At 38.0% G+C, this 5,706-nt stretch overlaps 1 long non-coding RNA gene across 1 annotated transcript; it reads left to right on the top strand.

Annotated features, from left to right (window-relative positions):
• Nucleotides 1-587: 587 nt before the first annotated feature.
• Nucleotides 588-5,544, top strand: LOC121940357. Its single transcript, XR_006105612.1, has 3 exons — nt 588-693; nt 866-987; nt 5,463-5,544. It is a non-coding gene; the product is annotated as an uncharacterized LOC121940357 (long non-coding RNA).
• Nucleotides 5,545-5,706: the final 162 nt, after the last annotated feature.

Here is a 5,706-nt window from a genome sequence, read left to right as displayed (position 1 = left end):
GACACACACAAATCAATAATGAAATCAATAACTTATCCTTGGATTCCAAATAAATGCAGTTAAAGAACACACTATATACAGAGAATAAAATGAGCTATTGAACATAGCACTTTTATTTGGCCATAATAAGTAACTAAGGATACCAGAACGCAGCCAGTGTTGTAGGGAATATTTCTAAAGAGATCCATATTGAAACCATACGACATTATGATGCTATGTAGCCGTCATTGAAATCTGCTGCAGCTGACAAACAAACCTTAATGAATACACCGGATTCAATGGACAACTTGTTATCAGCTTGTGGGGAATTCCATGATGGCAAGTCTTAATTGTATGACAATAGATGGAGAGATTTCTCTCTGGGTGAGCACAGTTTTCCTTAAAAAAGGCCATATACAGTCAGACTTACCACAATTTACAGTGCTGATTTATGTATTTCATAAAGGTTCAGATACCTGGCCTCTTCTTTAAAGGACTGCAGAATCCATTAAAGCATTACTGCTCTTTAAATGCTTATAGCCATGGTATGCTGTAACTATGTTGCTCTGCTTTTAAACGTCAACATTGCTTTTGTCTCCACAGATGGTTTCTGCTCACCAGAATGGGACGGCATTGTTTGTTGGCCCGAAGGACCCCCGGGAAAACTTGTATCCACCGCCTGCCCAGAGTATATCCATGACTTCAACCATAAAGGTAAGACTGGCCCTGGATTTAGTCAGCAACAGAAACTCTGAAACTCCTTTTGAAGTCTCTTTTGCAATTTTCCACAATTATGCAGGTCCAATTAAGAAGCAGAGGATGCATGCGTTGGAAAATAACTGGCAAAATTTGTAATTAAAACTAGACTTGTCTGTTTGATGTCCAGGACTAGCATACCGTCGGTGTGACAACAACGGAACGTGGGAGCTGGCCACCGCCAACAAGACATGGGCCAATTATAACGAGTGTGCAAAATTCCTCTACCATTACAACCACAGCCATGAAAAGGTGAGATCTGACTCATTGCCTTATACATGCTCATTGTCACAGTTACAGTGCCGTCCTCCACTAGCCTTTGAGTGTGTACATTGAGTAAATTGTCACTCTGTAGATATTGCAGCCTTTTAGGCAAATGTTGCACCATTTTACCCTGCAATTACAATCCCCTTTGAAATCTGTCACGTTGTCGACATGCCTTCTCAGTAATGTGCAGTCCAAATGAAAATGAATCATATTTAATGAAATGTCAAGATGATGACAGAGCGATAAGATAATGACGGGATGGTAATGTGGTTGCTTTGTGTTAATACGAGGCAGCAATTAGCTAAATGTCTAATTGTTCAAAGTGAAAGCAGCGTCACATTGTCACATTAGTTTTATATTGCGAATTGCAAAACTTCCCGGAAAGCAACCCATTCAGATAAATCTAAAACCTCACCAATCATGTCTCAACCTCACAGGCGCCTTCAAAGCTACAAGACAGTGATAAAAAGAAATTTAGACCCAAGGACTGAATTGATTTCATGATGCTTTCCTGGTAATGATTTAAATGAATACTTCACCCCCGAAATGATCATTTGCATATCAATATTTCAGCCCGTTACCTTGAATTTGCGAAGAAAATTTGTCTCCACGGTGAATGAGGAATCCAAAAAAAAAAACGAGAATTCTTGATGAATTTGAGTAAAAGGGGTCTGCATATAACAACAGCAAAAGCATATCAGTACATTAATTTACAAATTCTCATACAACTCTTGCACTGTAATACAAGTCCTGTTTATCCAGTCGTATTCTAAGTACTTCCCAACACAAACATTTCACTAAAGCCTTACTATTTAAACAGTTTTTAGGAGGGTAAAAAAATGAAAGTAATCCTGTAAACAGATTATTTGTCAGTGAAAGTCATTCTTAGTCACAGCCAAATGGCAATGCTTTTTTCATAGAAATGAATGCAAAGATGGCAAGATATGACATATTATACAAGAAGTATATTTTATGTTTATCATATAGTTGACGGAGAGTTGACAGAAAATTAAATTATAAATTAGTAATAATAAATAGATTTGTTTATCAGTAAAATATTATTTTGGATGTTTGTAAAAAATTGATTAATCAAGTTTATGCATTTAACTTTAATAATCAAGAATTTTCTCAATTTTTGGATTCTTTGTTCACTATGGATGCATGTGAGAAAAACAAAGTTTCCTCACAAATTCAAGGCAACATTGAGTGAGATATGCAAGTTATCATTTTGGGGTGAGGTACTCTTTTAATTTAAGGACAAGAAGTAGTGTCTGACTGCCATTTTAGGCTACCAATATGCTGTGTAGCACATTTTTGATTTTCTTTTTCTTTAATGGATTCAAATCTAATAAATATGTTACATTTTTATGTACCACATTGTGCAAAGTATACGACACCTGGTTATTACACCCATATGTGACCAGTTTTGAGCCTGGCCAAATGGGAGCAAGTCCCTGCAGCCAGGTTTCAAAAACAGGGTATGACTGAGGTCGGGCACAGATCATCAGCAGTGAGACCTGGCTCACAGTTGGCAGTCCAACACGTCCCTGGTGTCCTTTCGGTGTTTGATTGGGTTAAGGTCAGCATTCTGTGCAGGCCAATTTATCTCCTTCACACCAAACTCACAGCCCTTATGTGCGACAGCCCTTTCTAGTGCACCTCAGTTTGACCACATTGAAATAGACTGTCGCCAAAAAATGGAACTAATAAGGCGTCAAAGGGATGGGTGTAAATTAGGGATGCACCAATTGTAAAATTGTTTGCAGACACGATATTGTTGTTTAAAATAACCATTTGGCTGATAATAGATACCAATGGTTTTTGTTGTTTTTTATGAAACATGCAACCTCCATTAGCTGTTTGTTCCAGCCAGCGGCTGCTAACGGCCAACTTATGGTTGATGTTTTGTCCATAAAAACCTATATGGCAGATATCAAGATGCTGGCCAGTTCCAATATTTCAATTTAAAGCCAATATGTGTCAATACTGATGATCTTCAGATATGCATTCCTGCTATCTAAAGAATATATTTCAGCTTAGCTATCTGTAACATACAATCTGAACATAATCAGCCTGGGAGAGTCAAACCTGGGGCCATAAATACCATAAGCCCTGACATCACCACCGCACCACAGCACATGTTGAGAGAGCTGTTTTGTAAACCAAGCACGGCAACCTTTTACTACCGTCATCCCCATGTGACTGACAAAGGTAGATGTAACCCTGATTGCAGTTGCTCCCAGTGTTTCTCGCTCTATCATTGCATGAGGGTTGGATGTCAGAACATAACACTGGCAGTGAATGGGACTACTGGGTATTGTAAGAAGCTGTGGAAAACAGCTAGAGCGTGGCTATAAATGGGAAAATAGCACTTTCTCAGCCGTTATTGTGTGATATGGACAAGTTTTTCTTGTTTAAGTAAAATTACATTATGTGCAGTAATTATGCTGACGTGGCTTTTTGAGGAATTTTTATGGTATATTTATTTTTTAATTATGGTCTGGAAGCATTTTAATAATCTCACATATAAAACAGTAAACAGTCTTTCGATGGATGAGGTGCATAATTATATTAGAGGCTGGTGTTAACCCTTTGAAACCTGGATCAACATCAGTTTTTCTTGTGCTGTGTTTAGATGCCTTTCCCACAAATTAAGTAGTAGTAGAGTAAAAAGCGATGAGAAAAAAATATAAAAAAACTACACGTAGTGTGTGTGTGTGTGTGTGTGTGTGTGTGTGTGTGTGTGTGAGTGAGAGAGAGAAAGAGAGAGAGAGAGAATGATAGAGAATTATCAATTAACAAGGGAAAATATAAAGAAAACTTTAAAATTACTATAATTATATATTTAAATTTAGACTCCAAAGATATATTTATTATTTTATTTTATTTTTCCAGGTCACTTCCTGTTTTTGTTATTTTACCTCCTTCAGTTGTTGTTGTTTTGCTAATTTCAGTTAAATCTTTAACTTTGTACTGATTTCTTGCAAATTTGGGGGTCATTTCTTGTTAAATTGTTCATTGCCTTCTTTTTTTCTATGGTATTGAGAGAAATCAAGCCAATTTGCTCAGGTTTCATAGGGTTATGTGGCTCTGCAGTTTTTTTGGTGTGTTTACAAAATGTTGCCAATAGGGGACATAGAAAAATAGACCAGTCAGTCACTAATTGATAAAAAACATTAATTTGATTTTTTCTTTTTTTTGCCATGAAACATTACAAACAGCAGCTGCAGTCCCACATACATTTTCCTCTCCCCTGCTTGAATGCGGTGTGGAGGATGTGGGTATAACCTCATCATGGCGCCCTTCAGTTTCTTTCTGACTTCAGATGTTTATGTTGATGGGCTCCCGAGGGAGCGGTTGCAGCAGTTAATGACAAATACATATGCACGAATGAAAGCCCCACACAGCACAACTGCCATACCGCAGACCACCACCACAACTTAAGACACCCGTTTTTTTGGCTCAGGATCCTGATGCTAAATGATAACAGCAGTGGAGTATCTGGTTACATCACACGGGGCTCTTGGCCCTTTCAGCATGTTGACGCACAGAAGGTCTGGTTAGTGGCTCTCCTTACAGTGTCCTCTGACTGCCAGCACGCTGCTGGAAGATCAAACTGCCCCACCCAGCCTTTCTCAGCTCCGCCACCCATGTCAAATGTTGTTTCCATCAGTAACTTCTGGGTGCTTGAGACATTTCTGTCACCAGATGGCAATGCATTTTTAAACTCGCTGAAGTTAAGACATTCTGAAGTTACGCTTTTTTGAGGAGTGGAAATTCAAATATAGTGAGAGTATTATGAAAACATGCTCTTTGTAATAAAATCACTTGCCCTAAGTAATGTTGTCACCAAAATTTGAACTTGTAATGTTACGAGCACAAAGAATAACCCTGCAGCTTAGTGTATTTAACCCTTTAACACTTGAATCAGTTCTCCTCAATAGAGAAGAGAGAATTGGTTTGATGTCTTTCAAAAACACTGTGGAAAAAAAAGGCCAGATATTTTTTAGCCTGTTATTGAGGTCATTTACTTCCCCCTTTGTTTCTGATGTTTTGTTGTTGTTTTTTTTAACATTTCTTCTCCTTTTTTATGTTTATTTTTACTTGTTTTTAAGTAACTCTCTGAACTTTTTGCAAATTTCTTGCTAATTTTTTTGGGCCGTTTCTTGTAAGCTGCTCATTGCCATCAAGCCAATTTCCACCCGTCGGCCCATCGTGCTCTCTGATGCTAGTGCTGCTGCAGTTTATTATTTTTCGAGACATGAATTAATATTTGTTGGCAGAGTTTTCATGAAATTTGCTAAAAAGAGAAGATAATTACAGATCTTTTCACACAAAACTTCAGTAATTTAATTAAAATGTGCAGTATTAACACTGCAGAACAGAGGGGATATGCTTTAGTCTTTTTGTAAATTTTTGCCTCACTGTTGACATTCTAACAAATTCCTCTCTATCAACAGGATGTCTTTCACCGTCTGTATCTCATCTACACAGTCGGGTACTCCATCTCTCTGGGATCACTCATGGTGGCTGTCGTCATCTTGGGATATTTCCGGTGAGTCAGTGCTGTTACTGGAAATTTCCAATCAATCGTCTTAATCACAGATGCTCCCAAAAGGGGGATTTAGATACAGGGTCAGAAATTAAGGTCAGAGCCGCTGCAGCACGGATCAAAACAGAGTGCAATAGATTTAATGATAGCAC

The sequence above is a fragment of the Plectropomus leopardus genome, unplaced genomic scaffold, assembly GCF_008729295.1.
Source record: "Plectropomus leopardus isolate mb unplaced genomic scaffold, YSFRI_Pleo_2.0 unplaced_scaffold8449, whole genome shotgun sequence".
Taxonomy (NCBI): domain Eukaryota; kingdom Metazoa; phylum Chordata; class Actinopteri; order Perciformes; family Serranidae; genus Plectropomus; species Plectropomus leopardus.
The sequence above is the reverse complement of the archived record's forward strand: the minus strand, read 5'-3'. Positions and strand labels throughout refer to the sequence as shown.